Source organism: Rhinolophus sinicus, chromosome 3 (assembly GCF_057876585.1).
Source record: "Rhinolophus sinicus isolate RSI-liver-muscle chromosome 3, RSI-T2T, whole genome shotgun sequence".
Taxonomy (NCBI): domain Eukaryota; kingdom Metazoa; phylum Chordata; class Mammalia; order Chiroptera; family Rhinolophidae; genus Rhinolophus; species Rhinolophus sinicus.
The window spans coordinates 202,600,982-202,607,799 of record NC_142503.1 but is presented as its reverse complement, the minus strand read 5'-3'; the positions used below and the strand labels follow the sequence as shown (position 1 = coordinate 202,607,799).

Genomic DNA, 6,818 nt, shown 5'->3' with positions numbered 1-6,818 from the left:
ACCCTAACCCAAACCCTAAACGTAAACCCAACAGTAACCCTAAAAATTACCAACAACCCTAACCCTAACAACAACCCCAACAACCCTAACCCTAACAACAACCCTAACCCTAACCCTAACAACAACCCTAACCCTAACAACAACCCTAACCCTAACAACAACCCTAACCCTAACCCTAACCCTAACAACAACCCTAACCCTAACAACAACCCTAACCCTAACCAAGACAACCCTAACCCTAACAACAACCCTAACCCTAACAACAACCCTAACCCTAACAACAACCCTAACAACAACCCTAACAACAACCCTAACAACAACCCTAACAAGAACCCTAACCCTAACAACAACCCCAACAACCCTAACCCTAACAACAACCCTAACCCTAACAACAACCCCAACAACAACCCCAACAACTACCCTAACAACCCTTACAACCCTAACAACCCTCACTCTAAACCCTAACAACCCTCACCCTAAATCCTAACAACCCTCACCCTAAACCCTAAACACCTGCCACCCTAAACCCTAAACCCTAACCATAATCCAAATACCAAAACTTCTAACCCCAACCCAGAACCCTTCAACCTAAACCCCTTTCCTATGAACTTCGAACCCAAAAAAACCTTAAAGCCAGAGACTTAAACACAATCCCGAAACCTGAAAACCTAACCCCAAGCCCCTGGATTCTGTACTCCAAAACCAAAATCTAAATGTGAACCCTGAACCCAAACCTAAAGGCCAAACACCGAAACTGAATCCGGAACCCCTGAAACCCGAAAATCAGTACCCAAAACTAGAACACAAACACAAACAACAAAAACAAACCCTGAAACCGATTCCCAAAACCATAAACACGATACCCGAACCCTGAACAATGAACCCCAAAATCTTGTACCCGGAAACTCAAACCAGAACAAGAGACACCGAACCAAACCAAATCCTAACCACAAACACAAAGCCCTAAACCTCAACCACGAAGCTCTGAACCCCAAAACCCAAACCCTGAACCCCGAAAAACCATTACCCCAAAACCAGAGCCAAAACACAATCCCTAAACAGAGCCTGAAACCGAAACCTCTATACCCTAACCCTGAACCCGTGAACCCCAAAATAATGTACCCAGAAACTCAAATCAGAACCAGATCACCGAAACCAAACCCAAACCTCTAAACATTCTGCAGGAACCATGAACCCCAAAACCTGTACCACGAACCCCACAGACATGTACCCCAAAACAGGACACAAACACAAACTCCAAAATTAAACCGCAAAATGGAACACCGAACCCCAAAACCCACACCCCTAGCATGAACCCTGAACCCCTATACCATAAACCTCATACACAAACAGCATCCCCAACCCAACCCCAAACACTGAAACCAAATCCAAATGCTGATAGCACAAGAAAAAAAATGAGACACAAAAACTCATAGACAGACAATACTTTAGTGTTTACCACAGGGTAAGGGGGGCGGGGGGGGGGGAGATGACGGTAAGGGGAATCAAATATATGGTGATGGAAGGAGAACTGACTCTGGGTGGTGAACACAGTGGGATTTACAGATGATGTAATACAGAACTATACACCTGAAATGTATATAATTTTACTAACAATTGTCACCCCCAATAAAATTAAAAAAAAAAAAAAAAAAAAACCGCAAACCCTACCCTAAACCCAACATCTAAACCTAACCTGAACTGTAAATTTTAACACTAACCCTAACCTTAGACATAAACCGTAAACTTTCACCCTATCCCTAACCTTAATCTCACGAGATAGGAGCTCAAGAGCCCAGCGTGAGAGCCACGGACCATATTCACGCGAGAGCCAGGAGAGCGAGAGACGCCAGGACGTTTACCCGCGACCGGAGGTGCAGTTTGTTTAGAGAGCTTTGCTCAGCTCGGTGTTTGCCGTGGAGACACTGCTGCTCTGGGGACGGCATCCACTGCCTTCTGTACCTGCTTCTCTCAGTATTTCCCAGAGAAAACTGGACGAGGGAAGAGAAGGTAAGGAGGGGCTTCCTGTGCTGCTGAGTCGCTGAAGGGGGTGTCGAGCCCCAGCGGACAGAGCGGAGGCCGGGCTGGGTGTGCAACCAGGGCTGGTGTTTGTTATGTGAAGCGAGACAGGGTTCAGGGTCATTGTTCTACGAGCGGCTGTTTATTGTTTTCACTGCCATTCGTGTAGGTTTTATTTTAAGCTCCATTTTGCTTCCTTGATGTATGTGGTTTATGTCAATTCCACTGTGTTGCTTATGATTTTTTGTCTTTTCTCGAGTAACCTGGATGAGTCCATTGAAACTCCTGCTGTGTCTGCTGACACATTTCTAGTTACTCACGTCACCTGAGGCCCGACTGCTGATGTAGTCTTCACACATTGCCTTTTAATAACACGGTGATTGCAACAGGGGTGAACAGCTTCACCTCCTTGAGTGAACTTGGATATGCATAGGGCTTGGACTCTAGCAAATGCATGTCTTTCTGCTGTCACGGTCTGGTTTTGACATTGTTGTGTAGAATTGTAATTTACTTTCCATTAATTTCAAAAGTGAACTTTCAATAGCATTACAGGTACTATGTCTGCACTCAAATTATGCAGCTGCATAGCTTCTGTTGATACACAAAAGTTTTTAAAATTGAGGAAATAGCATTTGTCCATTATTTATTACTTCTGCTTTGGTGTCAGATTACAGAAACCATGGTCAAGTCCTAGGTCAGACATTCATCACGATGTTTACTTCTAGCTTTCTTAATCTAATCTCATACATGTAAGACTTTGATCTATCTCAAGTCAGTATTTTATGGTGTAAGTTAAGGGCACAATTTGATTCCTACACCTGGGGATACTCCATTGCCCATCACCATTTTTTGAAAAGACTCTTTACCTAAATGAATGGTTTCCTCCTATGACAAATGACTGAAGATGGATGCATTCATTTTTGAGGTCTTCATTCGGTTGCATTCTATGTCTCTAGAAATGCATCACATCGTGATATTTCTGTCAGTGAGACTGGACATATCACCGTGACCACAGAAAACTATAATGGTGCAGAAAATCTATCACCTGGAGATGTCCTAGCTGTCCTAATGTACCACAAGGCATCATTCACACGTTCGTGGTGATGCTCATATAAATACTACAGTGCTGCCTGTCATCTAAAGAATGTACTTAATGTGAAAGTGTACATATTTGGAGTTAGCAATTTGCAGAGATGTGTGAAACGGGAAAAGTGATGGGAGATTGGAAGTTCCAGGCCCCACATACATTCATAGGGCCTCACCCCTCCAGGATACTAAATGTGTTACAGAAAATGATACAGTTAAATTACACAAGGGCAAATCGTGACCGGCTTCATGTAGGCTATTGAGTGGTCTGTGATCTTTCTGTGATGCTCCTGTAAAAACAGTGAACCAAATGCAGAGGGTAGGAAGCATTGGTTATTCTACTGTGTCTTAAAAAATGATGAACTTTAGACATCAATATCTATGCATAGAATGCCTGGTTCTACTATTTTCCTTGGTAACTGTCGTGCACTTACAGTCTGGGAAATTCAATGGGGTTTTGACCTTCCTGGGATAACTGATGTGCCCTTCAATAAGTGAAAAGTTTTTCATAATATATCTTAGTCACATTTTTAACGTAAAAGGTGGGTCATCTGCAGCTTTAAGTCAAAAGGTAGAAAAAGGGGCATCAGAATTATAATGTTTTAGGTTCAGTATTCTGCAGTTTGTACCATTCTCTAAACGCATGAAACTAATAAAAAATTCTCTTTGTATTTAACAAAGCAGATGTCAGTTTTAACTCTTAGCTCAGAGAATATCCAAACCTGTTTGGAGGGAACTTGGTAAACCTCTGTATGTACCCTGCAGGTACTACGTCTTCGAACACGAGGTGGAACGTGCTTTTGTACCTGCTTTACTTCAGTATCTCTTCAGGAACTGTGGAAAAGAAGAAAAAGGTAAGGAGAATCTTCCTGTGTGTATAGTCTGCTGAGAGGTGGGGAAAAGCTTATCTGTTATCTGAAAACGAGGCATAGAAAGGAATTGGTGTGAAAAATCATGGGGTTTTTTTGTGGTATCAGTAAGTATTCAGTGCTGATTTTTTTGCATGTGGCTGTCCAGTGTTAATAGTGCCGTTTATGTGAGTTCAGTCATGGGCTCCTTTCTGCTCTATGATCTATGTCTTTGGTTTTATGCCAATGTCACACTGTTTTTGCTACTATACTTCGTGGACTAGTGATCTGGAACACTGCAAATAAAAATCTGATTATGTCTACCACATCCCAGGTCACCCACGTCACCCGAGGCACAGTGGCTGCTGATACAGTCTCCAGACAGTGCCTCTAATTAGCTTCACCTCTTTGGGAGAGTTGGGTCTGCATAGGTCTTATCCCCTCTGACAGACTTGGATGTGTTCTGCTTTTCTGGCATAGTATTGATGTGGTTGTTTCAAATAGATTACTATGCAGTTATTACAAAGTTATGGAAAACTTTCTATAGCACTAGATTCTTTCTGTGCTCAGATTTCAGGGTTCGGTCCCTAGTCGGGCTCTGCATCTGATATCCGGGGTTCGAGACTGGTTGGGTCCAGCTTCAAGTCTGGGCCCGTGTGTGTGGGATATGTACAGCTCTGGCTCCAAGGTTTGACGTCTGCGACCTAGTATCCGTGGTCCGGCATCACATGTGAGGCTCTGGCGGTTGGTGTCCAGCATCTGTGGTGTCTAGCTTGTGTTCTGGCTTTGAGACTGGCTCAAATTGGGGTCCGGTTCTACTCTGCGACATCCGGTCGATGTCCCGGGGTCTGTTGTCCAGCGTTGGAAAAATGATTAGGTACCCAGTACAGATTCGGGAACACAGGATGTGTGTCCCGAATCTAGCATTGGCAGCAGGTGTCTGTCAGACTATGATCGTTTACCATGATTCAATGTCAAAAGGAATCCCCAAATTGGGGTTGTGGTGAAGACGGAAATTGTATTCAGTGCAAATAGCTCTATTGTGATACAGCATTGCTGTGAGAATAGCATGGCTGTGGAGCGGCTCAGTAGTGTTACAGCTCAATTATGCATCATCGGAGCCCTAAGTACAAGAGACCCTGAGGTGAGTTCCCTCTCTGGCTAGACACTTCTGCTCTACGTTCCTCCATGAGCTCCGGCATTGTCTGGTCCTGTCTGCTTTGCCCCTGAGAGACATCGTTCATATGCAGTGCACTGTGGGAGGCAGGCGGTTTCCTGCCAGCCTCTCCCTGAAGTGTGGTTTGTGTAAAAACCGTGTGTGAAAATGGCTGCTGGGCTACCTTTTTAACAATTTGAGGCGTTAGCCGGCCTTGACACTTAAGGAGATGTCTTCTTTCTCAGAGCTTATGTCTGTGTTCTTTTTGCATGTGAGGGGCACGGGTAAATGAAACATGGCTGCCAGAGTCTCCTGAGAGCAACTAGGCAACAGAAACATAGCTGTCAGAATCTCGGGACAGCAGAGTTTCACGCTAGAAACTTGTCCTCTGAAATATCCCAAGAGCACTTCCGTGTGAAAAATATGGCCAACAAAATCTCCCGAGAGCACTTTCGCTTGAAAATATGGCGCCGAACTCTCGCAATAAATATGGCCGCCGAGTTTTCCCGACAGCACTTTCGCGGAAAAACATGGCGCCGAAATCTCGCGATAAATATGGCCGCCGAGATTTCCCGACAGCACTTTCGCGGGAAAATATGGCGCCGAAATCTCGCGATAAATATGGCCGCCAAGATTTCCCGACAGCACTTTCGTGGGAAAATATGGCGCCGAAATCTCGCGATAAATATGGCCGCCGAGATTTCCCGACAGCACTTTTGTGGGAAAATATGGCGCCGAAATCTCGCGATAAATATGGCCGCCGAGATTTCCCGACAGCACTTTCGTGGGACAATATGGCGCCGAAATCTCGCGATAAATATGGCCGCCGACATTTCCCAACAGCACTTTCGTGGGACAATATGGCGCCGAAATCTCGCGATAAATATGGCCGCCGACATTTCCCAACAGCACTTTCGTGGGAAAATATGGCGCCGAAATCTCGCGATAAATATGGCTGCCGAGATTTCCCGACAGCACTTCCGCATTAAAAATATGGCCGCCAAAATCGCGCAAGAGCAGAGGTTCGCGCGAAACATAGCCACTGGAGTCACGGGAGAACAGCAGTTTGCACAATAAACCTGGTCGTGGGAATCTCATGAGAGCAGAGGGTCACACCAGAGCTGGGGCCGCTAGAGAATCAGAAGAGAGGCCTCTGCCGTGACAGACGCCATGATGCCTTTCGGGTCCTGCAGTGGTATCTTCTGTGAGGGAACTGGTTTTTTCACTGTATCTATCCTGGACGCTCTCCGGCTGGGACACGACATGGGATTTCCTTCTGTACCTGCTTTACCTCTCTGTCTCCCCGGGAGGCATGAACGAGAGCCAAAGGTAAGGAGACTATGCTGACTCTGCGGTTCGCGGGAGGTGTGTTGGCCAGTGTTGACCACTAGAGGGCCCAGCACAGAAAAGACATAGTAGTGAAAATTGTTGGTTTTTATTTGTGGCGTAAAATAGCGTTCAGTGCTGTTGTTTTGCATACAGCTGTCCCATATTCCCAGTGTCGTTTCTGCTGCTTCAAATTTGGCTGGATTCTGCTCCACTGATCTCCGTGTTTGATTTTATGCCAATACCACCCTGTTTTGATTAATATAGGTGGTTTTTGGAATAGTAATATGGAAAACTGGAATTAGAAATCTTGCTGTCTTCCAAAGCCCAGATCATCCACGTTACCCAAGGCACTAATACGGTCTCCCCACAGTGCCTCTTAT

At 45.2% G+C, this 6,818-nt stretch overlaps 1 long non-coding RNA gene across 1 annotated transcript in view; it reads left to right on the top strand.

Moving 5' to 3' along the window:
• Nucleotides 1-1,843: 1,843 nt before the first annotated feature.
• Nucleotides 1,844-6,818, top strand: part of LOC141568176 (uncharacterized) — a 28,839-nt gene continuing 23,864 nt past the window's right edge. The window contains exons 1-2 of the long non-coding RNA XR_016020963.1: nucleotides 1,844-2,010; nucleotides 3,871-3,959. This is a non-coding gene — a long non-coding RNA (uncharacterized LOC141568176). The remainder of the gene's footprint in view (nucleotides 2,011-3,870; nucleotides 3,960-6,818) is intronic.